Source organism: Giraffa tippelskirchi, chromosome 14 (assembly GCF_054371585.1).
Source record: "Giraffa tippelskirchi isolate mGirTip1 chromosome 14, T2T-mGirTip1v1.2.pri, whole genome shotgun sequence".
NCBI classification, from domain to species: Eukaryota; Metazoa; Chordata; class Mammalia; order Artiodactyla; family Giraffidae; genus Giraffa; species Giraffa tippelskirchi.
In genome coordinates, this window is record NC_137288.1 from 24876670 (window position 1) to 24904535 (window position 27866).

Sequence of the window (27866 nt, forward strand, 5' to 3'; positions counted from 1 at the left end):
GTTAGTCTCACCCTGAAAAGTAGAAGCATCCTAGCATATAATTCACATAATTTAGTTGGCTCTTGAGACTGATGATGACACACACACACTCCAAGAATATGTAAACTGTTCTTATGTACAGAAATGAGGTCTCTGGTGAAAGCCTCTCCAAAGCACATCTGAGATGGCTTGAGTGCAAGAACACTGGCTGAGTTTTGTTCTGTTTTTGGTTTGCTTTTGTTTTTTTTTAATGTTAAAGGGGAAGGATTAGGATAAGGTTTCCCACTCGTAGGCGGAGACTTTCTATTTGAATTTCCTACTTGCACCAAAGAGGTGAGAACCCAGACTTTCTATCAGCTTGTCCAAATGTGGGATATAAATGGAGGTGGGGTGGGGTTGAGACTTCACAACTGTCAGCAGTCAAACAGTAAAAAATGGAGTCAGACCCCTTATTTAATTTTTTAAATCATTTAAACAAATAGAAATAGTAGTACTCTTGATAATGTCACCACTGAGAGATATAAGAGAGTAAACAACAAGGTGTTAAGATGGCATGCAGAGCTGTGTGTCTGTAAGAAGGATCATCCCCTGGTGATATATACCAGATGCCTGGAGATCTCAGGTGCTTGGATAGATGGGCTTGTCTCTGGCCAGGACTTGCTCTACAGGAGGATTTCAGGGAAGTCCATGAGAGCACTGCATGTTCCTATCACACCCCCTCTCTTTATTTTTACTAAAAAGGAAAGCTCATGGGGAGGAGAGAAAAAAAAGAACCCATAGAGTTAACATTGACTCCACCCACACATTCCCCCAAAGACATCATCATAGTGAATCTCATCATGCCCTACAAATCATTGGACCTCAGTTGTAGCAGAAGCTGAAGCTTCTAGATATGTCATCATCCAATGAGTTGTTCTGCGTGTGTTGCTAGGCAACCCATCAATGAGACCCCATCTGAGGTGCCTTTCTGATCCTCCAAAATCTTCTACCATTCTCGCTCATACTCACAGTCAATTACTTGCCAAATCTCCTTTATCTTTTCTTCTTCAACTTTCTCAAGGTGAGTATATATCCTTCTCTTATTGAACCTAGTTATTTCCTGTGAATATTACTTCACTCTTACAACCCAATCAAAATACCTTTTAATGTTCCTCTGCATCACATCTATGCCCCACATACTGTAAGAAGTTGGTAAAGGTTCTACGTGTTCTTTGGTGGTATTTCACACGACTGTGTGTACTCCTTGCTGCCACCACACATACTCCCATGACAGTGTCTGTACCATCTACTATCCCTCCTAGGATGGATGGTGTCTGTTGTGCTAAACTTGGCAATTTTTGTGTGCTGGAAATAAACTTGATTCTTTTGAACTTGCTCCCATCCTTTTCTACATTCTTGACTTCTTAAATTTCCTAATTAACTTTTTTCTTTTACAATATCAACACACTTTTATTCTTCCCAAAATAGATATAGAACAAACAAAAGCTAAATGATTAACTAGATTGTTTTTGTATGTGCCCTTGAAATGTAATTCGGTGCAATTTTTCACGGTCTGTTTTAAACAACTAATGGTTAATAAGGACAATGGAAATAAAGTTGAATTGCCTTAAAATTTACCAAATCTTCAGAGAATTTGCAAGTTTCATTGATTTATCCTCTGCCTTCTTTCAAAAGTTCTAAATGTACAAGAGCTGAACGGCTGCATTTGGAAACATATTTTGCCTTAATTTTTTGTTGTGTATACAGCATATTTCTATGTCACAATCTAAATATAAAAGGTCATATATTTTAAAAACACGTTAAAAATTTTGTGCCTTGGGCTTCCCACTACTAGGTGGCGCTAGTAGTAAAGAACCCACCTACCCACGCAGGAGACGTAAGAGACTGTGAGTTGGATCCCTGGGTCTGGAATCCCCTGTGGAAAGAAATGGCAACGCACTCTAGTATTCTTGCCTAGAACATTCCATGGACAGAGGAGACTGGCGAGCTACAGTCCATGGGGTCGCCAAGAGTCGGACATAGCTGAAGCGACTTAGCACTTTATGGAAGATAAATATTCCGAACGTGCTCACTTTCATAGTTCAGTTGGTAAAGAATCCACCTGCAACGCAGGAGACCCTGATTGGATTCCTGGGTTGGGAAGATCCCCTGAAGAAGGGAAAGGCTACCCACTCCAGTATTCTGACCTAGAGAATTCCATGGACTGTATAGTCCATGGGGTCCCAAAGAGTCGGACACGACTGGACGACCTTCACTTTCACTTTCACTTTTCACTTTAGAGGCACATATGCTAAATATTTCACATGTGTAACTGACGGTGCTCCTGTGATCAACATATGTGCAGGTTAAAATGTGGAAGTTGAGACTTTGACTTCTCCTGTGCTTGGAACATGGCATCAACATGCCTCACACCCACTGGAAGACACTCCGGCTCCTGCACTGACACCAACTCAGATAAATACACAGCTCCCAACTGCTCGGCTTCAGAAGCCATCCAAGCAATTTTAAAATCAATTTGGTGTTTGACAGGGAGCCATCGCAGTTCCCACAGGAAAGCAGCGGCATGCTGAGGCCATTTAGTGTGAATAAAATTCTGACAGCAGCATTTTGCTGAAGTTGAGCCTTTGCGACATTTTTCTTTTTTTTTTCCCCTAAAAGACCATTTAAAAGAGACGTGATGATAGTCTAACCTATAGGTTAAAACAGCAAAATCTATTGTCTCAACATCAGACAACAGTTGGTGGATGCTTTCTGTTTTTAAGGCAATGACAAAATTAAATTCTTGTCATAGATCTGAAATTAGGATACAAAGGCGAGGGTTCATTCCCAATTAGCTGCCAAATGCTTGGCATAAGCACAATGACCACTGCCATTAAATTAGAAAGACAGGAAGCTTCAGGAAATAGCACATCTCCAGCAGTAATTTTAATCTAACCATTTTGGCATCATTGCTTATATCATTTAATATATATTGAATGATGATGACACTAAATCAATGTATTTTGTTCTATATGTATTTTTAAAAGTCCATAACAATTGTATTTGCATTTAAATCACCACTCTATATATCATAATCAATATTATCTATTGTAGCATTAATCCTACTGAATACTAGACATTAATACTACCTACCCTAAACTTTGTAATTCTAGTACATATACTTACTTTCTCACTTCTCAGAGGACCATTGCATTTCATTCATAAACGAGTGTAAAAATACTACAACAATAAGACATTTTTCTCTCTGTCATTAAAACACTTATCTTTCATTCTAAATGGTCTGAAACATTTTATGATATAACTGTCTTTCATATGCAATTTCTGATTTTAAATATACGCAATCGGTTTTCACTACATCAACCTACTGTTAAAAGAATTGAAAAAAGATGTGTGTGTGTGGGTGGGGTAGAATGACAAATATGGGAGAAATTAGAAAAAGTATTTTTAGGTTAAAAATAAACACAAACCCCAAATCCTCTCAGAATGAATGTAATTTAGCTAATGTATATACCCTACACATAAATAATATTTTCCTCACATTTTTGTCTCATGAAGGCAAATGGAACCTGGTGGGAAAAGTTCAGTGCAAAGAATGAATTTCTCTTCTCTCTCTGTCTCTCTCTCTCTCCAAGTACATAGCAGAGGCACTATGATGGGACAGATAGCCATGGACGGCAAAGTACGGCTGTACTAGAATTCATGTGGGTCTAAGGTGGGCTTTTGTCATTATCTCCCATCAATCAGAAACCTATTAATTTTAAAGCTATAGATATACTACAAGAACCTCTGAAATCCTGCAAATATATTACCTGCTATCATTCATATCCACTCTGAAGAGCTGAAGAAACCGTTAGGTTCCAAAGTGTTTATTTAATTTTGGAAGACAAATACAGAAGTCTGATATGTTTTATTTTTTATTGTAATAAATTTTACATAGGGTAAAAATAATCACTTCAAAGTATAAAATTCAGCAGCCTTTAGAACATTCACAATATTGTGCAACTACCACTTGCATCAAACAATTTTCATCAACCCCCAGACAACCCGACACTCAGTAAATAGTCATTCCGTTCAGTGCCCCAGCAAAGCCCTGACAAATACCCATCCACCTTCGGGCTCCATTGTTTCCCCTATTACTAATATTTTGTAAAATACAATGACATAATTTGATGTTTTGTGGCTAGATTCTTTCACTAATCATAAGCTTTCTAGGCTCATGCATGTTTAGGATGTATCAGTACAAAATTCATATTATATGATTGACTAATATTACATTGTATAGAGATGCTGTGTATGCAGTCCAATCCGATTCTTTGCCACCCCATGGACTGTAGCCCGCCAGGCTCCTCTGTCCATGGGGTTTTCCAGGCAAGAATATTGGAGTAGGTTGCCATGCCCTCCTCCAGGGGATCTTCCTGAACCAGGTATGGAATCGGTATCTCCTGCTGTCTCCTGCACTGGCAGGTGGGTTCTTTACCACTGAATCACCAAGGAAGCCCACTGTATGGATATAACACAATTTTCTTTTCCTTTCATCTGTTGATGAGCATTTGGTTTTGTCCCAACTTTTGCCTACAGTCAATAGTGCTGCAAAGAGCATTTGTATCCAAATGTTTGTTTGAGCACCTGTTTCAATTCATGTGCTAGTTGGTTGTCTGTATATCTTTTTCAAAGAAATGTCTGCTTAAGTACTTTGCCTATTTTTTAATCAGATTGGTTGTTAAATTGTAAAAATCATTTTTATATTCTGAATATTAGACTCTTTTCAGGCTTATAGATGGCAAATATTTTCTCCCACTCTGTAGATTGTCTTTTCTCTTACTTGATAATGTCCTTTGGTGCACCACAATTTGTTTTTAATAAGCCAAATTTGTTTATATTTTCTTTTGTGGCATGTGCTTTCTTTATAATATCTAAAAGTTCATTGCTAAATCTAAAGTTATGAAGATCTACTCCTCTGTTTCTTCTGAGAATTTTAGGATTTCAGACAGTATATTTAGGTCTTTGGTCCATTTTGAGGTAGTTTTTGTATACAGTGTAAGGTCTGAGTTCAACTTCATTCACTGTCAGGTCAAAATTCAGTTAATCAAGAACCATATATTGAAGAAACTGTTCTTTTTCACTGTATGGTCTTGGGCCCCTTTTGAAAATAAGAAAATAAAATGATTATACACACACACACACACACACACACACACATATATTCTTATTGTAGCATCACTCTGTTTTGACTATATTAGCTTTGTGTAAGTTTTGAAATTAGGAGGTATGAGTCTTCCAACTGTGTTATTATATTTCAAAGTTGTTTGTTTAGGGCTCCTTGAAATTCCATATGAATTAAATACTACCTTTTTTATTTCCGCAAAAAGGTCATTAAAACTTCTACAGGGATTTCACTGAATCTGTAGATCATCTTAGGTAGCATTGTCATCTTGATAATATTAACCTTCCAATACATCAACATAGGTTGTCTTTCCACTTATTTAAATATGCTTTCATCTTTTTCTGCAGTGCTTTGTAGCTTTCCGCATACAGTCTTTCATCCCCTTAGGTAAGTTTATTCCTAGATATTTTATATTTTGGGTGTTATTGGAAGTGTGATTGTGTTCTTAGTTTCCTTCTCAGATATATTGCTAGTGCTTTGAAACACAAGGAATTTATATGTGTTGACCTTTTATTCTGCTACTTTGCTAATCTAGCGTTTAGGTCTAATAATTTGTTTGTGTTTACTTTAGGATTTTCTATACGTATAACATCATGTTACCTGCCAATACTACCCAACAGACAGGTTAAAACAGACAACATAGTTCTTTGAGGCTAAGGTATTCTCTGCTTCTTCTAGAATAGGGTCCAGGCCCCACACAGAGTATATGAGCTACATTCTTCAATACTATTACAAAGCCAGGGAGAAGGTGGGACAGGGGGAAACAAAAACATCATTAAGCTCTCTTACATTTTTTGGTTGCCATTTTTTAAAATTCGGTGTGCATTTATTTGCTATAAACCTTTGACTATTTTCATAGTTCTGCTAAAGTGGATAATGACAATTTTTTCTCAAATTTGTGATTTTCTGTGGAAGCACCAGTCCTTAGAGCTACCTACGTTTGTCTGATTTTTTTCATGGCAATCAAAACCAGTTAAATTTGGATAACTTTAAACAAAAACAAGTATTTTCCAGATTATCCTTGGTTAATCAAAGGAGTTAATCTATGAAAAAAACAAACAAAAAAAACTGATCCCACCAACTCATCACAGAGAGGAAACAAGCAGCTCTAGGAAACTCAAAGGTTGAAAACAGATTCATCAAGAGGTTGATGTCATCATGATAATCCAGATCCAGAGTGTTTACATGTAAGTGTGCCTGTGCAACATTCTAATTCTCAGGATTAAGGATCTTTTTGCACTGCAACCCTGGAGGTGTTAGCAATACTATGGAGAGAGGGGAAGTTATCTAAAGGAAAGTATGCCACTCAGAAATGAAAATGAAATGTCCTGTAAAACAAGGAGGGCTAAGAGCGGGCACACACAGGCTGCACACAAACCCCCATTCCAACCCTTTCTTAATATATGTGCACAATCACATATTGTTCCCATGAATAGAGCTGCAAACACATTTCTATTCAATTTTAGAACCTTCCTCGGAAACCCAAGAAGCAAATACAACTGTTCAGTTAGATTCTAAAGACAGCACTGCTGTGGTCCTGAGATTTAATGGGTGTCTCAAAGCTCATTATAAGCTCATGAGGTGCTTGCTGGTGCATATTTACAGCGTCATAGTCTGCCTTAAAAACATTATTTTTTTAATTGTGAAATCCATGCTGCTAAATCAGACTAGTAGAATCTTCTCCCTACAATCCTGAAAAGATTATTTCATAATGTTTGCTTTACAAGCATGCATGTTAATCTCAACTGTTTTTGTTATTGCATATAAACCTGTAGTACTAGTGTAGAGTAGAAAGTAAACAAGAAAATACAGTCATAAAATGACTAAAGAAGAAGAAAATGGAATAAGAATTACAGTGTCAAACTTTACTCCTAATTTCCCTTTAGAATACCCAGAATTATCATTTGATATTTGTTGAATTATTCATGCTGTTTGCACGCTACTTGCTTACTATTCCTGTAGTTTCTTTATTACAATATATTATTTGGAGATGTTACTATTTCTACATGTGGATCCTAGTTGATGTATTTTTCTTTATTCTTAGTACATTTCTGTTCATGCTTACAGTTCCAAGTGAAAATGTTTCTCTTTGTTATAGAGAATAAACCCAAGAGTTTCAGTTTTTTTATGTTCAAATTACAGATTTGTTACAGGGAAGGAAATAGATTAATTTCGTGATATTTGGCTTGAATATTTCATGTGTGTCCCTTCCCACTCTAGATATTCATATAAAATAGTCAAAAAATAACTAGAGAGAAAATTATATTGTATTTGGTTTTATTCTGACTATATATGCCTTGTCAGGTGGTGCTAGAAACTCGCCTGCCAGTGCAGGAGACATAAGAGATCTGGATTCAATCTTTGGAGGGGCCTGACAACCCACTCCAGTATTCTTGCCTGGGGAATCTCATGGGCAGAGGAGCCTGGAGGACTACAGTCCACAGGATTGCAAAGAGTCAGACACAACTGAAGTGACTTAGGATAGCACACAGCACAGATATGCCTTATTCCACTCTTTGTTTAGAATCATATCCACAATGGCACCCCACTCCAGTACTCTTGCCTGGAAAATCCCATGGACAGAGGAGCCTGGTGGGCTGCAGTCCATGGGGTCGCTAAAGAGTCGGACATGGCTGAGCGACTTCAGTTTCACTTTTCACTTTCATGCTTTGAAGAAGGAAATGGCAACCCACTCCAGTGTTCTTGCCTGGAGAATCCCAGGGATGGCGGAGCCTGGTGGACTGCCATCTATGGGGTCGCACAGAGTCGGACACGATTGAAGCGACTTAGCAGCAGCAGCAGCAGCAGCATTTATTCCAACAATGATTGTAGGAAGGACAATACAATCAGAGTCAATTATTTAAGGACTGAAAATGTATTAAGCATATTTTGCAGTTCTAGAAAATAATAAATGGACTAGTCCATAAAATAAAAATTATGACTTTTCTTTATGTTAAATTTACTCATATCATGGATAGTTTTACCTACTTAAAGCAATTAAGATGTAGTCTTATCTCTAGAGTAATAATTTATCTAACAATCGGATATTATAAGCCAGTCAACTGTCACAAAATGCAAATCTAGAAGTAAGCTAATTCATCTCCTCAGCAACAGGGAAAATAAGTGTCACATATGTCTTGTGTGTTCTTGTATGGGAGGGGTAGAGTAGGGAATTAATTGCCCTGGTATTAAAGAACAAAATGCATTCTACTGTAGTCAACTTTTAAACTGAGGATCTCAGGGGAGAAGTTTTGTAGAGATAATTTTAGACTCATGTCTTTATTGTGTTTATTTGTTTTTTCCCCCACAAATGATGACATGATTTGCTTGGGCAGATAAATGATTGTTCATATAAAGTCTATCTATCTCTCCCTCCTGGCAACCATAAGTTCATTTTCTAAGCCTGTGAGTCTCTTTATGTTCTGTAAGTAAGTTCATTTGTACACACTGCTATATTTAAAATGGGTAACCAACAAAGACCTACACTATAGCACATGGAGCTCTGCTCAATGTTATGTGTCAGTCTGGATGAGAAGGAGGTTTGGGGGAGAATGGATACATGCATATGTATGGCTGAGTCCCTTCGCTGTTCACCTGAAACTGTCACAACATTGTTAATCAGTTATACCTCAATACAAAATGCTTTTGGCGTTAAAAAGATTAAAATTTAAAAAAAGAAAAATTTGAAAATAAAAAATGATTTATCACAAGGATATGAAATACTCTTGGAGAGTTATAAACTCAAAATATAATGTTAGAAACATTAACAAGGATCAAGAAATCTAAAAAAGAGAAGAAGAAGAACCGACTGAAGGTGATGTAAAATGCTACACTAATTGCCAAACAGGAGAGTAAAAAACATCTAGAAATATGAAAAAATGTAAGGACATCTGTGGCAATAAGAAAATTCAATAGATTCTGAGAGGAAAGATACAAAGTAGATAATTAGAAACAACTCAGTTTGATATAAGGAGACAATGCAGTCAGTTTTCAAAGTATTGAAAGCAAAATTAATTCTGTAATTTTAGAACCATTACTATAAATAACATTTAAAGGGGAGAGCACAGTCAAGATTTCCCTGGGAGTACAAAGCTCCAGAAGGTTTATAATAGGAATATCATCTTGAAAACACCCTTTGATAAACCAATTCAAAAATAACCCATGGAACTCTCAAGAATGTAATAATGCCTATTGGTAGGAAAGGATTATTAAATAATCTAATCAACTGAGTTATTTCATTAAAAAAAAAAAAAAAAACAAGGCTACTGTTGTGGTTGTGGATTAGTTGCTAAGTTGTGTCCAGCTCTTTGCTACCCCATGGACTGTAGCCCGCCAGGCTCCTCTGTCCGTGGGATTTCCCAGGCAAGAATACTGGAGTGGGTTGCCATTTCCTTCTCCAGGGAATTTCCACACCCAGGGATCAAACTCAAGTTTCCTGCTTTGTGGGTAGATTCTTTACTGCGCAGCCACCAAGAATTCACCACAGGGGCCAACAATAAATAAATCATGCAGAAAGAGAGGGGAGCAGAAGAAGGAAAATGAGATGCATTGTGCTGCTATACTTGCTCCTTCGGGGACAGATGAGAGTCTTCACTGGAACCTAGAGGCAATAATGAAAGATGTCGATGATGAGTATGAAGTTGCACAGCCAAGACCACATGCAGGGGCAGAAAGAGCTGCAGGTGGGGTCAGAATGAAAAGTGGAGAGGGAGAGGATAAGTGACACTAGATGCCGGAGACCAACCTCAGAGTTGGAAGGTGTAGCTGGTCTCAATAAACTCCATTTTCTGAGTCTCTTCCCAGGAAGACATGCCCCCTGGAACCTCAAGGAGCTACTCCCTGAATGTCTGTGGAAAAGTGGATCATGGTTTATTAAGCTATTTATTTATTAAGCTGTATATCTGTTTCCTATATTGTGTTACCTGTGTATTGTATTTTCTCAATAAATAAATTCAAATGTTAATATAAATTTAAAATGTGGAATGAAACAAAGTACATCTTTTCAAGGACCCATGTATGATTCATGAAGATGGATTATATATTTGCCCCCTAGAAAAATCTCAGTGAGTTTCCCAAGCTGGAAATGATGCATACAAAACTATCTCATATTATTTTAAAGAAGCATAAATTTAGAAGCAATAGTTACTTTTGTTTTACAATTTGAAACCTCTTCAGAAAACAAACAGAAAACCATGTAGAAAAATATCAGATCCATGAGGAACTACAAGCTGAGAAGCATGATTTCCAAAAAAATAGTAATAATGAAAACATCTTTTATTAGACTCTATGAAGTGAAGTGACAGGCACTCAGTTGTGTCCGACTCTTTGCAACCCTATGGACTATATAGTCCATGGAATTCTCCAGGCCAGGATACTGGAGTGGGTTGCCATGCCCTTCTCCAGGGGACCTTCCCAACCCAGGGACTGAACCCTGGTCTCCCACATTGCAGGAGATTTCTTCACCAGCTGAGCCACAAAGGAAGCCCAAGATTACTAGATTGGACCACCTGTCCCTTCTCCTGTGGATCTTCCCACCCAGGAATCGAACTGGAAGTGAAGTGATAGTCACTCAGTCCTGTCCGACTCTTTGCAACCCAATGGACTATAGAATCCATGGAATTCTCCAGGCCAGAATACTGGAGTGGATAGCCTTTCCGTCCTCCCGGGGGATCTTCCCAGCCCAGGGATCGAAACCAGATCTCCCGCATTGCAGGCAGATTCTTTACCAGCTGAGCTAAGAGAGAATCAGACTCTTGGAGTAGAACTAAAGCAATGCTTAGAAGTTAGGGGCTTGATACACTTATATCATTATGTGTATACAAATACATAAATATCTTTAAATACTTTTTTATAAGAATACATGAATTATTCATCTGAAGTTTGAAAATGTTTAAAAACGCTATCAGAAAACAGAAGTAAATAAGTAAATAGGAAGCAAAGATATAAAAGATAACTAATGAGTTATAAAACAGAAAATCTGTAGACTACCATAAATATAAATGTAAAAATGTGCCCATAGACAAAAGTCAGTATAAGAGAATGATTTCTCAATATCTAATCTCACAACACAGGAATAAAGTACAAATACACAAAATAAGAAATAGCTAGGGAGAAAAAAAACACTAAAATAGTTGAAACTTTTAAAAATAACAGATTCCAACTTTGCACAAGTCTATTCTAATGCATTTGAAAATCTGACTTAAAATACCAACTTACCAAAACTAGTCTGTGATGAAATAGAAGAGTCTGAATAGATCAATTTCCCTTTATGAAAGAGAAGGTTTTCCAACATGTCCCAAAATACCAGGCCCAGACAGTTCCACAGGGAAAAATTTTCCACAACTTAAAGAAAAAAGAATATTTCAGAATTAACTATATTATTCCATAACATACAGAAGTTTTTTAAAAACAAAATTTTAATTAAAGATAAAAAAAACACTAAAAATTTAAGTGAAAATGAAAGTTGTTCAGTTATGGCTAACTCTTTGCAATCCCATGGATCATCTATATAATTCTCCAGGCCAGAATACTGGAGTGGGTAGCCATTCCCTTTTCCAGGAGATCATCGAACCTAGGTCTCCCACATTGCAGGCAGATTCTTTATCAGGTGAGCCACCAGGGAAGCCCAAGTATAGTGGGATGGATAGCCTATTGCTTCTCCAGTGGATCTTCTGACCCAGGAATCGAACAGGGATCTCCTGCATTGCAGGTGGATTCTTTACCAGCTGAGCTGCAAAGGAAGCCCTTGTCCCAAAAGAAGTCTCTATCCAATAGTTTACAGATATTAAGGGAACATCAAATGGACTCACATAAATATTCTTGCAGAACCCCTAAGCAAATATTTGCAAACAAAATCAAATGTCATCATCAAAAAGCAATACATCAAACTGAAGTGAAACTACTTGAAAAAATATACATGTATTGCAATATTTGAGAAACTATTCAACATTAATATAATAAATTATTGCTTTTCTAAGAATTAAAAAAAATATATTTATGGACTAGCTAGAGAAAAGGAAATGGCAATCTACTCCAGTAATCTTTCCTAGGAAATCTCATGCACAGAGGAGCCTGGCAGGCTATAGTCCATGGAGTTCCAAAGAGTTGTACATGACTTAGAGACTAGACATACACATACCTCTCCATATATGATGAGAACAACAAATGATACAATAGATGAATAGATTCCTCTTTAACAACTTTTTTCATTAATATAAACATCTCCAATCCACTATTGTCCCTATGTAGAAAATAGTAGACATGTTCTTTGAACAGGATCCATGCTTATAATCATCACAAGTGTTTAATATTTAGTCAGATGTATCTGTTGACATGAGTAGACAGGAACTTTCAAGTGAGTGGCAGATAAAATAATCAGATGAAAAACTATTGTAAGCAATAACAAAGTTCTTAAACAGTAAGATACAATGTTAGTATACAGACATAGACTTTATATATATAAACAAAATACATAAAATTTCAAAGGATTGCTTTAATGTGTCCAAAATAGAATAAGAAATCTCATAGCACTTGTGAGAGACTCAACTGTAAATGTGAACAAATGAGAAATTATGCTGTGTTCTTGAAGTAGAAGCTCAGCATCATAAAATATCTCCAAGTTAATGTAAAACTTTAAGGCAATTTGAATAAAATTAGCATCTGATTTTTTTCCTCTGGAATTATGCAAGATTTTTAAAGTTTAAATGTAAATACTAATGAATAGTAGTAAGTAGGAGCAGTTGATTCTAGACCATCAGGTAAAACTACTCTAAAACGATAATAATTTAAATTCTGTGATATCAGATTAAAAATAGGCAAAGAACAAAATAAATGTCCTAAAAAGACTTTCATATACAGGAATATAGAATATGAAAAATGTGATAACTGATTTTACCAATTCAGCTAGATAAAGGGAAAAAATAATTGGTGAGGAAAGGAAGAAAAATCTGAAAATATAAAATTAAAGATGAGTAACAGTATATAAGACAGGTATGTAGAAATGACCATCTTGAATCACTACTTGTTAAAAAATTGGGAAATTTAAATAAAAGCCATAAATGTCTAAGAAATTCAGAATTGTTAGATTTCAATGAAAAATACTAATAAACACATAAATGTTAAAACAGAAGTATTATTAACTAAACCAAATTAAATATACTGCATGTGTGTGTGTATGACAGATGGCTTTATATATAAGCAATATGTCAAGAAACCAAGACAATCTCTCTTAGCGAATTTTTTTTATTTTTTCAAGATAATAAAAAGGGAATGAGATGCCCAAGTCACTTTGTGTGTTAAAAAAATGAACCTGATGTGATGGTAAATTTTATGTGCCAACTCTGTATGACAAGGTGCCCAGATATTTGGCTAAGTGTTATTCCTGGGCATGTCTGTGAAGATGTTATCGGATAAAATTACTGTCTGAATCAGAGGAGTCAGTGAAGCAGTTTGCCTTCTGTGGGTGGGCAGCGTCCGATCCATTGAGAGCCTAAAGAGAATAAGATGTCTTAGAAAGGAAGAATTTACCATAATTATATGGGCTGGGACACCCATCTTCTGCTCTTGATGTGGTCATGATACTCTTTGCCTGAAGGGAGACCATGTTTCAATTACCACAACTGCTGTTCCTCCCTATTCTCTGTTAGTGATATATCCCTAGATTGCATATGAAATCACGCTAAATATTGTCTCTACTATGTATTCCACAGTACAGGGCCCTATGCAAGGCCAAGGCATGTTTTCAAGCCTAGCTTACAGTATTTACATTTGCCATGGCAGATTAGTTTAATTTTCTTTATTTGTTCACTCCTAGCACAAGGTAAGTTTTGTTTCCATGCAAGGTAGCTTTGTGCAGAGTGTATTTCCCCATCGGTTGGTGTTGATTCAGCAACGTGATTTATTTAGTCAATGGCATTAATAAAGAAATTACAGTCATACTACTTCTAAGCCAAGTCTTCAAGAGGCTGTTCACGTTTCTGCCTGTTCCTTTGCACTTCTGTGAGCACCATGAGAAGGGTGTGCACTAACTAGCTGCTGATCCGAAGACAATGCAGAGAAGTATGGAGCATATGTAAACGGAACGCAATGTCGAAAGCCAAAGCCAACTGACTCTAGGCCTGAAACAGAGCTTCCCCATCCAATCCACAGACAAATGAAAAGGAAAACAGGGCCATTTAGGCTGTTTTTTAATGCAGTGTTATTTTAGTGAAAACTGAGTAATAGGATTGGGTAAGCAAAATCATGTTGGATTGGTTCTCCACATTAAAGGGACATTTAGACAGGAAAGTCTTTCTAGATGCAATTCTACACTTAATATGATTATAAATAGCTTAATTTCTATATTGAAAGCATATTATAAGCAATTATTATTTGAGAAATGCTAAGTCTCAGTGGCATAAATCAAGTTGCAGAAAATATCATTTGAAAGAAGATTGTTCAAAAACACAATCATTTTGTTAAGATGACTGGATCAGTGCTTCCCAACTGGTGCAGTAATAAAGAATCCATCTGCCAATGCAAGACACACAAGAGATGCAGATTTGATACCTGGGTGGGAAGATCCCCTGGAGAAGAAAATGGCAACCCACTCCAGTATTTTTGCCTGGAAAATCCTATGGAAAGAGGAGCCTCAGTTCAGTTCAGTCACTCAGTCATGTCTGACTCTTTGCGACCCCATGAATCGCAGCACACCAGGCCTCCCTGTCCATCACCAACTCCCAGAGCTTACCCAAACCCACATCCATCGAGTCAGTGATGCCATCCAACCATCTCATCCTCTGTCGTCCCCTTCTCCTCCTGCCCCCAGTCCTTCCCAGCATCAGGGTCTTTTCCAATGAGTCAACTCTTTGCATGAGGTGGCCCAAGTATTGGAGTTTCAGCTTCAACATCAGACCTTCCAATGAACACCCAGGACTGATCTCCTTTAGGATGGACTGGTTGGATCTCCTTGCCATGCAAGGGACTCTCCAGAGTCTTCTCCAACACCACAGTTCAAAAGCATCAATTCTTCTGTGCTCAGCTTTCTTCACCGTCCAACTCTCACATCCATACATGACCACTGGAAAAACCATAGCCTTGACTAGATGGACCTTTGTTGGCAAAGTAATGTCTCTGCTTTTAAATATGCTATCTAGGTTGGCCATAACCTTCCTTCCAAGGCTATAGTTCATGGGGTCACAAAGAGTCGAACACAACTGAGTGACTGAACACACACACACGTTCTCACAATGCTGTCTCCAGGGCGAGAAATGTTTTTCATACAATGATTATGCACTGACTAGTGCTATCTTTCTTCTTGCCATTGGTATTCTGCGATTTCAAGAGATCTTGGTTTGTTAAAAAGCTAGATTATCCAGGAAAAAAAAAAAGACCTTAGTCCCAAAGAGATGGACTAGTGAGAACAAGGGTGAAAAGTGGCCTTTTTTTCATAAGGGCTAGTTTGTTGGCAAAGGTGCAGCAATTTATTGGTATTTTAAAATTAGAAATGGTCCAGGTGAAGCTGAGAAATATTTCTGAAAGATTTACTGTTTAATTTGCTTTATTCACTTGATTATTTTTCTAGCAGGGATCTCTATATATTCTGGTCAAGTACACATGGAAAATTCCATTTGTGAATACAAAGTAGTGCACACTTTTCTCAGTGAATGTACATCTTCAGAAAGGTAGATGGCCTAATTTAGTAACGCTGCACCTAGTAAGATTTTAGAGAACTCATTACGTTGGTAAATGATGAGGCAAAATGAAACTGCTAATGGCAGATTAAGTAGGCTAATGTTCTGGGTACTTATTAGCTCTATAATATGAATGTACGTAAGACACTGCTTCTTGGCAACCTCAGTCTAGCCAGCCAGGGTATCTGGTGCCAATCAACATATCACTTGACTAGAGGCATCTGTCTAGGAAAATAGAGCATTGGGGAAAAATTATAAGCAGCAAGAAGCTGTTAAACAAATATGCTTATAAGAGCAGCTGATACAACATAGAGAAATAATTTAGCAAATTCCAATTCTATCAAGTGTGAATCTACAAATTTGGGTCTCAGAGTCTCAAAGAAATATAGTGAAACAGGAAGTCACTACTTACTAAAAGAACTTTTTGAGTTAGTTTTTTTTTTTTCATTCCATAACCCACCATCTCCCTGAGATATGTAAGCTGAGCCCAGTTGACAAGAAGGGTCTGATAAGTCAAGGTAAGGAAGGGGTCTGGAAATATTTTTCAGGTTATGTGAATGATAAGATCTTACACTATTATCTAGAATGAGAATTGATGAGGATAACTTGCTGTTTCTTTCCAGTTCATGATTGTGTTTGGTACAGATAAGTGTTTCCTTTTGGGAGTTTGTCCTCATACTCACTCAGGCAAAGGAGATTGCCTTAAGTCACTGAGTGACACAGTCTTTACCTAACATATATTTTATAATTTAACGTCTTGTTTGCACTGTATCTGTACTCTGAAATGGTAGAAGGAATGAACAGAGTTGAATCCAGAAGGAATTTGTGGTTCCTTTAGAAACTTTACATTGGAATGAGTGTCTTTATTGCTTTGTATAGAGGTACATTCCCTTTCCACAAAGAGCTTAGACAATTTCAAGGTGGGGGTGGGTGGGTAGAACGGACTTGAAAGCAAGTATTATTTTTCACAGCACAATTGGCCTTATGTTCATGTACGGATATGTATTTTCCCACTGGAACAAGAAACTCTGAGTCCTAGAAATACAAATGGAGATGAGAATAAAACGAAATCTGGTTCACACACTATTCTCAAAGTACTCGAACTTGCCACGTTTTTTGTTTCCGATTTTTTTTTCCCCAGTAGAACTTTTGGGAAAGCTTAACAAAATTCAGAATCACTGCTAATGGTGACTGCAGCCATGAAATTAAAAGACGCTTACTCCTTGGAAGGGAGGTTATGGCCAACCTAGATAGCATGTTTAAAAGCAGAGACATTACTTTGCCAACAAAAGTCCATCTAGTCAAGGCTATGGTTTTTCCAGTGGTCATGTATGGATGTGAGAGTTGGACGGTGAAGAAGGCTGAGCGCTGCAGAATTGATGCTTTTGAACTGTGGTGTTGGAGAAGACTCTTGAGAGTCCCTTGGACTGCAAGGAGATCCAATCAATCCATCCTAAAGGAGATCAATCCTGGGTGTTCATTGGAAGGTCTGATGTTGAAGCTGAAGCTCCAATACTTTGGCCACCTCATGCGAAGGGTTGACTCATTGGAAAAGACCCTGATGCTGGGTAGGATTGGGTGCGGGAGGAGAAGGGGACGACAGAGGATGAGATGGTTGGATGGCATCACCGACTCGATGAACATGGGTTTGGGTAGACTCCGGGAGTTGGTGATGGACAGAGAGGCCTGGCGTGCTGCAATTCATGGGGTCGCAGAGAGTCGGACACGACTGAGCGACTGAACTGAACTGAACAAAATTAATTAAAATACTGGATTTTCTAGCTTCTTTATGGTCTACTCTAATATTAGACACTCGGAAGAACAAAATCTCATGAACTGTTTTCAGTTTAATTGACTTTCTCATATCTGCCAGTACCTGCCTTGATCCTGATGGTCCCACATTCTATTTTCTTTATAATTTAAGAATGCTAAATTGGGGCCATCAGTTTTGACCATATCTTTCCCCTCTTTTTTTGACTGACTGCTTCCGCAGTGGTCAGTCATTCATCTCAGTCTGTGCAAAATCTCTGTATCTCAGCTCTGCGCAGTAAAGTGATTGAAAAATGCTTTTGAACTTTGAGGTGGAGGCTATGGACAAATATGGCCTGGAAGAGCATTTCCTGTGGCTTTGATTCCCAAATGGCATTCAAATATGTTAGTCATCCACCCCAGGTCCTCACCTACTCTTTCACCTTTGCTCAGTTTGCAAATGTTTATTTTTGTTCAGTCTGACCTACTGGAACATGATACAAAAACTGCCTCTACCAATTTCTCTGAAAGTGCCTTTACAAATTCCTATTTTCTAGACCACTTGGTTTATCTGTGCCATCAAGCTGCGTGTGCAGTCTCCCTGTGTATTCCATTTATGGTGTTTATCTGCCAGCGGTACAACCTGAACATCTTATTGAAATCTTGCCAATCACATTTATATCAGTAATAGACATGGAGAACAGGCAAAGAATCACTGTGACTGTTCCTATTGGAAAGGCATCTGAACCGGCTTCTGACAGCATTTACTCATGCCCATTAGTGAAGCGGTGACAGAAAAATGCCCTCATGCTCTCATATTATACTGGGCATTTGTTTCTACACTGATGCTAGAATGTGGGCTCTATTTCTCAGTCTGTGTATGCAGAGATGAATCTGGAGTAGAATCCCATGACCAACCACACTGAAAGGTGGGATGAGAAGGTTGTGCACAACAGGTTGAGCCTTGGCTCAGTGTACAATCCTTCTGAAAGGTCTCAGGCTTGATTTGCAGTTTAAGATTAAGATGGAGTGATTCTGGCTAACAAGTGCTTTTCAGGTATAAGGGCTGTTCAGGAATCTTTAACATCTCTAAACTGACTCTGTGTGTCTTTCATTTAGTATCTCCTAGCAGAACATGATCCAACCAAAGGTTTATACCCATGGCTTTCACAAAGTCTCAGAATGAGTACAGTGACTTAAATCAAGTGTGCCTGTGAGGACAACAACTATTTAGTTTTCTTTTTATTATCCCAGGTATTATTGGACTGGACACTATTAGCACCCATTATAGTGAGCTGTAACATGAAATTGATGAAATATAATATACAAAGGATTTTAGATTATTAAACAAATTGCCGATTAAATGAACTTCAATATGCAGTATACAGTTTATTGGCCAGAAAATCCTTAAAGAAAAATAGGTGAAAGGAAACTTCTTGAGAATTCTGAACTATTTGCATTACAGTCAGTCGTCTCTGCTGCAGACTACAGGGATCTCTTAGATGCCTAGGTCTGCTCATGTTAGCAGTGTATGTTTCATTCTGGCATCACATATGTGGGAAACCATGTCATAAAGCTAGGGATATCAATCATAATGCCTATTACCATAAGATTTTGGGTGACTGAATCATTCATCATAGTAAACTAAATAAGCTTCCCCAAGATTTCAAATTAAATAAGCAGGAATATGATCTTTGGATGGTGTAGCTATGTCTTCCCTGCCATTGACAGAGCATTTTAGAGACACATAAATTCAAGAAGTATTTTCATTTGCATAAGGCCTTTAGGACCAATGTTAGGAAGAAGAAAGGCCCTTGTTAGAAAAATCAATGACTCATCTGATAAAATTTTGTATTTGTATCACTTTTCAGGTGGAGATCTGGGGAAAACCATGACCTACTATCACAGAAATATTGGTGTAGAAAAAAAGATTGTATGACTTAGGGTATTGGTAACATAACAGAATCTTGAAAGCTATAAAATCTATTTGGACAAGGCTTTACATAGTTTCATCAAACTGCCTCTGATTAAAGCTCTGATATTTGTAATATACAACTAGAACTAAAAACCCAAAACGACACAATAAGAGCAACATAATGATGTTGCTATTATTCTTATGTGTAATGGAACAACAGGCAGTAAAAAGGAAAAAGCATGAACGACTTCCCAGAACAAAATATTATTCTAAAATAGAACATATAATGTAAAAGAAAAAGTAGCATACATATGAATATAGGGGTGTATTGTGTATATGTGTTACTTTACACAGACTCAGTGACAAACAACAACTTTGGGGGAGATATTTATTTTCTAACTGAAAGTTATTTTTTTAATATTTTCTCTTTAATGTTGATTTTCTAATGTTGCAATGAAATGTCTCTAAGCCTGGGTTAACCTGTGGAGGTTTTGATAAAGTGGTCTCTCTCTTTTTTTTTTTCTTTGTTTTGCCGTACATTGACATGAATCCACCATGGGTGTACATGTTTTCCCCTTTCAGAACCCCCCTTCCACCTCCCTCCCCATCCCATCCCTCTGGGTCATCCCGGTGCACCAGCCCCGAGCACCCTGTATCATGCATTGAACCTGGACTGGCGATTCGTTTCACATATGATAATTTACATGCTTCCATGCCATTCTCCCATATCTTCCCGCCCTCGCCCTCTCCCACAGAGTCTATAATACTGTTCTATTTATCTGTGTCTCTTTTGATGTCTTGCATACAGGGTTATCTTTAAGGAGAATCAAAACAGAAATTTTTATTGACATTTGAACTGCAGCAACTTAGAAGATTACACGTAGTTGTTTTGCATAATTTCCCAAGTAAATGCATAGTGCTTTCTTCCCAAACTTACAAATATGTTGCAATATATTGCAAGGTACTAAAAAAAAAAGTAACTATATGAGGTAATGGATATGGTAATTAACTTGATTGTGGTAATCATTTGATTAAAATAAGCATGTTAAATCATCACATTGTATACCTTACATATATACGATTTTTAATTTGTCAATTATACCTCAGTAAATTTGGGAAAAAATAAGACAATGCAGGACTTTGAAGTCAAATAACTGCTTTAAATTCAAGTGTGCTTTTATTTTTTCAGCTTTATTAAGTATAATTAACAAATAAAATTGCAATGTATTTAAAGTATATTTTGTTATACATTGTGAAAGGATTCTCATAACTGATTTAATTAACACATACACCTACTCACATATATAGCTTTTGTGTGTGTATGAGAACACAGTTCTTTAGCTTAGCAAATGTCAATTACATAATACAGTATTACCAACTATAGTCAACATGTTATATATTCGACCCTCAAACATTATTTATCTTGTAAGTGAAAGCCTTTACCTCTTCACCAGCTTCTCCCTGTTTTCCCAAACTTTCAGCCCCTGGTTACCACCATTCTACTGTTTCTGTGAATTTGGCTTTTTTTCAGCTTCTTTATATAAGTATGAAATACCATGCAGTATTCGTTTTCTCTATCTGGCTTATTTTACTTAGCATGATGTCTTTCAGGTTTATCCATTTTTTTTTTCTTTTTTTGCAGATGATAGTATATCCTTCTTTTTCTAAGGCTAATATTTTGGAGACAATTGCTTTCAACATACGTCCAAACAGGAGGAAAAAGGCACAGAATGTCTTTGGGCACTGTTTATGTTTGTAGCAAAAAAAATTAACATTTCAGTCTGTGACCTTCCCAAGTCTGCCTTTGGAAGCTAGTGTTTAAACAATACTTCCTACTTATGATACAATTCAGAATTAGAGATTTTTCAAGTTTTACAGCTCAGTTCAGTCAGTTCAGTTGCTCAGTTGTGTCCAACTCTTTGCGACCCCATGGACTGCAGCACACCCGGCTTCCCTGTCCATCACCAACTCCCGGAGCTTGCTCAAACTCATGTCCATCGAGTCAGTGATGACATGCAACCATCTCATCCTCTGTCATCCCCTTCTTCTCCCCACTTCAGTCTTTCCCAGCCTCAGGGTCTTTCCCAATGAGTCAGTTCTTTGCATCAGGTGGCTAAAGTATTGGAGTTTCAGCTTCAGCATCAGTCCTTCCAGTGAAGCTCACACTTCCTCTTGTAGACTTTTCTCTGTAGCTGCAGACTCTTTGCACTTTCCATCCACCTCTGCTGTTGCTGCAAGAAATGTGTCTATTTAACATCATATTAACATATGCTTTTTTTAGTCACAGATCTGTTTTTATGCTTGTAAGTGCTTTAATCCTGCAGTGTGTTCAGGTTAATTGTCAGTTGTCTTAACTCAGTATAAAATGCTCTTGATAACCTGGCTTCAATATGTTGTTAACCCACTGAAGTCACTTCCTTGGTTACATGAAGCGTGATTTGCTCTTTTAAAGGTTTCATATATCTACCAAAATACACTGGAAATTTAAGGGCCAAATGCTAAAAATGAACTGTGGAACAAGATGCTTGAGAAAATGGCAGGAATTCCAGGTTATACAATTTTCTTTCATTCCTGGAATTTCACAATAAGGAAAATGATAAGAGGGAAAAAACAATCAACTAAGAGGCTGGGAGGAATGAGTGGCAAGAATTTTAGTGAGGGACGTTCACATATTGTGGAGATTTCTGTAATCTAAAATGCCAATAAATGTATCCTGAAAATCGATATGCATTTTTCTAGAAATGTTAAGCCATGGATGAAAATTTACTGGAATTTGCTTAAGGAAATTTTCTTTCTCCACATGCTTCTGACTTCACTGCAAAAGCATAGATAGAAAGCCAGGTTGCTGTACAATTTTCTTAAATATTTGCCCATGCTGTCATAACAATTTGAACAGTACACATAATAAATAGTTTATCTTTTCTACAGTGTGAGTAGACGTCACATTTCTTCATAGTATGTTCGATAACATATATGTTGAGTAAACAGGAATGTTGTTGGCATTAAACACATTTATGAAGAAACAATGTTGAAAACAAATAAATGAGTAAGATATAATATTGACCTTTACCAGGTTATAGTCACACACATAGTAATAGTGGATTAAGATATTTTTCAGTGCCCTTGAAAGAGTAACTTATAGTACAGTGAAGAACATATTCTAGATTGTAAACACTATATTCATTGTATTGACATAAATATTTGTGAAAAACATAAAATAGATGAGAGGATGCCAGATTAAGTCAAAGAAACTCTGTCATAAATTAAAAAAAAAAAAAAACCTTTCTTCCATAAAACTACATTCTCTGCTAGATTCACTTTTTTCTGTGAAACAAAAATTATCAGCTTAATTTTCTTTTTTACTGTTCCCTTTTTAAAAATTTCCATTCATCCTTGTCCTGAATTGTATTAATGTTATGATGAAAAATTTCATGTTTTTGCTTGTCATCAAAATAGAGTTTCAGAGAAAAGATTTACCTTTCCACCAAAGCTAACTTAAAAAAAAAAAAAAAAAAAACTCGACTAATTATATGGAATAAAGATTGTTACAACTGTGGACACAAATCAGTGAAGTAGACTGATGCCTAACACAATGGACACAATATATATATGCTCAGTCCTGTCTAATTCTTTAGGACCTCATGGACTGTAGCCGACCAGGCTCCTGTGACCATGGAATTTTTCAGGCAAAAATAGTGGAGTGGGTTGCTATTTCCTCCTCCAGGCTAAAATATATCTATGATTCCCCAGGTTAAAGCCTTCAGGGAATTTGCAGGATGGCACATAAGATGGGCCCTCAGAGCAGAATGCTAGATTCCCTGAATTGAGCTGATAGACCAGAGAAATGATGGAAGCAAATGTCACGAGAGTTTGCAGGTCAAATTACCTAGAGAATAAAGGTTCATAGAAGAGGACTCCAGAGTTTTACAGAGGGTTTCCCTCAAGTTTTCAGCTGTGGATTGAACCAGACTGACCTATATGTTAAGTATCAACTGCTGAGGGAAGATTCACCCCCAAAGATTATTGAAAACATCGTTTGACACTCACACAGGGTTAAAAATAATACCTATTCCCACCAGTCAGACTGGAAGACCTCAAGCATTATTAGACATCAGATAGACTATATACAAGGCCCTTGCCTCAGTGGTGTGGGGTAGTTAGATCTAGAAAGAGCAGTGCTCCAAATCTGCCTCTGTATGGTGTGTGTGTGTGTGTGTGTGTGTGTGTGTGCGCATGCACACTCAGTCATATTTGACTCTTTGTGACCCCATGGACTGTAATCTGCCAGGCTCCTCTGTCCACGCGATTTTCCAGGTAAGAATATTGGAGTGTTCTGTTCTCCAGAGGATCGTCCCAACCCAGGGATCGAACCTCCATCTCCTGCATTGGCAGGTGGATTTTTTACTGCTGCACCACCTAGAAAGTCCTAAATCCCCAAATCTGCCTAAATCCTAAAAGAAAGACCTGAAGACATCAAGCTAGTTTGAAGTAACTTAACTACTCCTAGAGCAAAGCACAATGATGTTTTCAGAAAACCAAAATATGAAGGGCCTACCAAGGTAAAACTCACAATGAAAGTGAAAGTATTAGTCACTCAGTCATGTCTGACTCTTTGTGACCCCACTGACAGTAGCCCATCAGGCTCCTCTGAACATGGGATTCTCCAGGCAAGAATACTGGCATTGTTAACTATTCTGTTCTCCAGGGGATCTTCCTGAACTCACAATAGCTGACATCCAATTGAAATTGTAAGCAAAGCAAAAAAAAAACAATAATAATAATAAATAATAATAAAATGACTTTTAATAAGGGGGATAATAAATCAGTTAAAATCATTCAAGAATTCACTCAGATTTTAGAATTAGTAGACAAGGACATTAAAATGTTTATTCATTATTTATTGCAAAGTTACAAAGATGTTTAATGCAGAAAGAATAGTCTTTCAAGATGGCAGGGGAAAATTAAACATTCAAAAGAAGAAAAACCATAATCCATATTTTGCATCTTATGCACAATCTAAATCCTAATCAATCATAGATCTAACTACAAGTTGTAAATCTATAAATACTCTTAAAAATGGGAGAAAATGATTGTGACCTTGAGTTATGCAAATTTTTTTTGATATGGCGCTAAAAGCTATCATAATGACTGGGGCTCAGTTTGAATTTGCTAGAATATAAAATAGCATGATAACACACACCAAAATGCAAATAAAAAGTAATGAAGTCAATTAAGAATGATCACAGATACTAGAAATAATAATCAAGAAAATTTAAGTGATAGAATTCAAACTTTTAGAGATGAAAAATAGTGTTTGAGATGAAACTATTATGTGATCAACAGGAAAGGATGTTTTAATAAAAAATGAAAAATTAGAAATTATTTTAAATTGAAGAAAAAAACAGGATGAGATGGTTGGATGGCATGACTGACTCAATGGACATGAGTGTGAGCAAACTCCGGGAGTTGGTGATGGACAGGGAAGCCTGGCGTGCTGCAGTCCATGGGGTCACAGAGTTAGACATGACTGAGCAAATGAACTGAACTGAACTGAACTGAGTCCTTTATCTATTGTGGAGTTTATGTATTTTGGTGTGTGGGGGTATTTTTACCCTATGTTTGATCTCTCAAGCCATCAAGTTTGATACCTATTTATCAAATGATACTTTTTTACTGCAAAATCATATTTTAAGTTAAAAAAGAAGTGATTTAATATCTTTTAAATCAACAGGATCCTCTTGTTCTTTCCTTTATGTTCAGGTGTTGGCATAGGTCCTCAGTTAGGTCGTTTAGTCTAATGGTCTGGTTGTTTGACCCTTTTTAGTATCAGGTATTCTGGTAACGATAAAGAGACAAGAGGATAATTTTCCCCTGCGCCTGTGTTTTAAGGCCAGCTGTCATGGCCTAGTGTGAGGATATTAAGTTCTAAACTCTGCCTGCCCCTTCAGTGTCTAAAGGACAGAGATTATTCTACATATCTGTTTGATTCACTATAGAAATTTGGGAATTCAGACAGGCTTGGCATGTCTGTGGTTTGGTGCAGATATAATATTCCTCTTTGGATCAAAAGAATCCCCAAGTCCTGGGTTACACTAACCTCTGTCCTGGGGTCAGTTCTCTGATGCTGCTAACCAGATTTCTGCCGCCTCATGGAGGACAGGATCCTGCATTCTCCTCCTATGACTTCCTCAACAGTTCAAAACTACAGAGGCTTCAAATGGAATTATTGCTTCCGTGTCTCAACAGGAATCTGGCTGAGTAGAGCATGCGAATTGGAATTTGCAGTGGTGAGATGGGAGCTACATTTAGATAAATTGTTTTGTGGCTCAGCAAAGAATCTGCCTGCAGTGCTGGAGACCTGGGTTCCATCCCTGAGTTGGGAAGATCCCCTGTAGAAGGGAAAGGCTACCCACTCCAGTATTCTGGCCTGGAGAATTCCATGGAATGTATAGTCCATGGGGTTGCAAAGAGTCAGAAATGACTGAGCGACTTTCACTCCAATTCACTTCACCTCTAATTAATAACTATTTTTAACAAAATAAATATGAACTTCCCTCATCCATCTCCAAGATCCAACATCGTGTCATGTTAGTTGAGAATTTATCCTTGTGGATGTTTTTATAGGCATTTTTGTAGACATTGTCCTATGCACCTATGGTACTACTTCTTCTTTTCATTTCACCAATAAATCAGTTCACAGTCTTTTTTAAAGCTGACTCAACTTCTTTCCATTGGTTATTTTTGACTGTATCATAGAATAAATAAACATGTACACACATGTATATGGGTTTCATATAGGTTTCACAGAGTTTTAGAATATACTTTTGTTAACTTTTTATGCTTGACTGTGGCTTGAAAAATAGTTCTAGATTAAATGTTCTGAACATTAGAAGCATATCTTTATTATGTATATTCTAACATGAAGTCTTATACTTGATAATTCTAATATTAATCAGATTCTTGGTCAGTAGATAACTTTTTCTTTCAATCTACACATCTATCCATATCCTTGGAATTTAAATTAACTTGAGTAAAAATGATGTTCTGAGTACTTCAGAGAAAACTTTTTTTGCTGTGTTTTTTTATCCCATGCATATTTCTCTAAAGTCAATTGGTCAAACACATTTTTTAGCTTCAAGAATTCATCCTCACTTTTGGCTTTGGAAATTTCTGAAAATATTTTTTCTATTTACTTTGTCTTTTTAGGAATTATTAATGGATGCTAGAACTTTCTGATCTTCCTTATTTTAAAAATTTTATATAATGTTTTCTAACATGTTATAATTTGTTCACTGTTTTGAAAGTAGTCTCAACTTCCTGGACTTCATTTTGTAAAGAATTATTTCGGCAATGATATTGCAATTATTATGAACTCTCATTTTCTGATTGTTCCATTTCATACCAGCCTTTTTTCTTCTTCAAAACTAATACATTTTTGAATATCTAAGACATTATACATTATTAATACTCTAAGTTTTGACAAAACAGAACAGAGATACCATTCTTCAATCACAAATTGGAGAAAGAACTTATCAGTGTCAAACTGACTTGGCCATCTACTCAATGATAGAAAAGCTGCAATGTATTTAGATAGAAACAGACTTTGCCTAGAGAAAGAGAGAAACCACATGTAGCTGATAAAATTAGATACAAAAGAAAGCAATACGTAAAAGCCTGGACCACATATAGACACCTTTGGCCTATTGCTCCAACCATATGTGAAACAATACCCTGAATATTAACCTCCAGCACTCCTCATCAAGATTAGTCATGTTCACTGTGTCCTCCTGCAGGTCTCTAATGAAAACATTACGTAGATAAGTGAACACAACACATAATTGAATAGTTCAGTTCAGTTCAGTCGCTCAGTCATGTCCGACTCTTTGCAACCCCATGAATAGCAGCACGCCAGGCCTCCCTGTCCATCACCAACACCCAGAGTTTACCCAAACTCATGTCCATCAAGTCAGTGATGCCATCCAACCATCTCATCCTCTGTCGTCCCCTTCTCCTCCTGCCCCCAATCCTACCCAGCATTAGGGTCTTTTCCAATGAGTCAATTCTTCGCATGAAGTGGCCAAAGTATTGGAGTTTCAGCTTCAACATCAGTCCTTCCAATGAACACTCAGGACTGATCTCCTTCAGGATGGACTAGTTGGATCTCCTTGCCATGAAAGGGACTCTCAAGAGTCTTCTCCAACACCACAGTGCAAAAGCATCAATTCTTCAGCACTCAGCTTTCCTTACCATCCAACACTCACATCCATACATGACCACTGGAAAAACCATAGCCTTGACTAGATGTACCTTTGTTGGCAAAGTAATGTCTCTGCTTTTAAATATGCTATCCAGGTTGGTCATAACCTTCCTTCAAAGGAGTAAGCGTCTT

At 37.1% G+C, this 27866-nt stretch overlaps 1 long non-coding RNA gene across 2 annotated transcripts in view; it reads left to right on the forward strand.

Moving 5' to 3' along the window:
• Positions 1-887: 887 nt before the first annotated feature.
• Positions 888-27866, forward strand: part of LOC145534207 (uncharacterized) — a 178644-nt gene continuing 151665 nt past the window's right edge. Inside the window, exons 1-2 of one of the 2 annotated variants that reach the window (XR_014074341.1) lie at positions 888-1039; positions 5491-5530. This is a non-coding gene — a long non-coding RNA (uncharacterized LOC145534207). The remainder of the gene's footprint in view (positions 1040-5490; positions 5531-27866) is intronic. The other variant, XR_014074340.1, reaches the window with a different exon arrangement.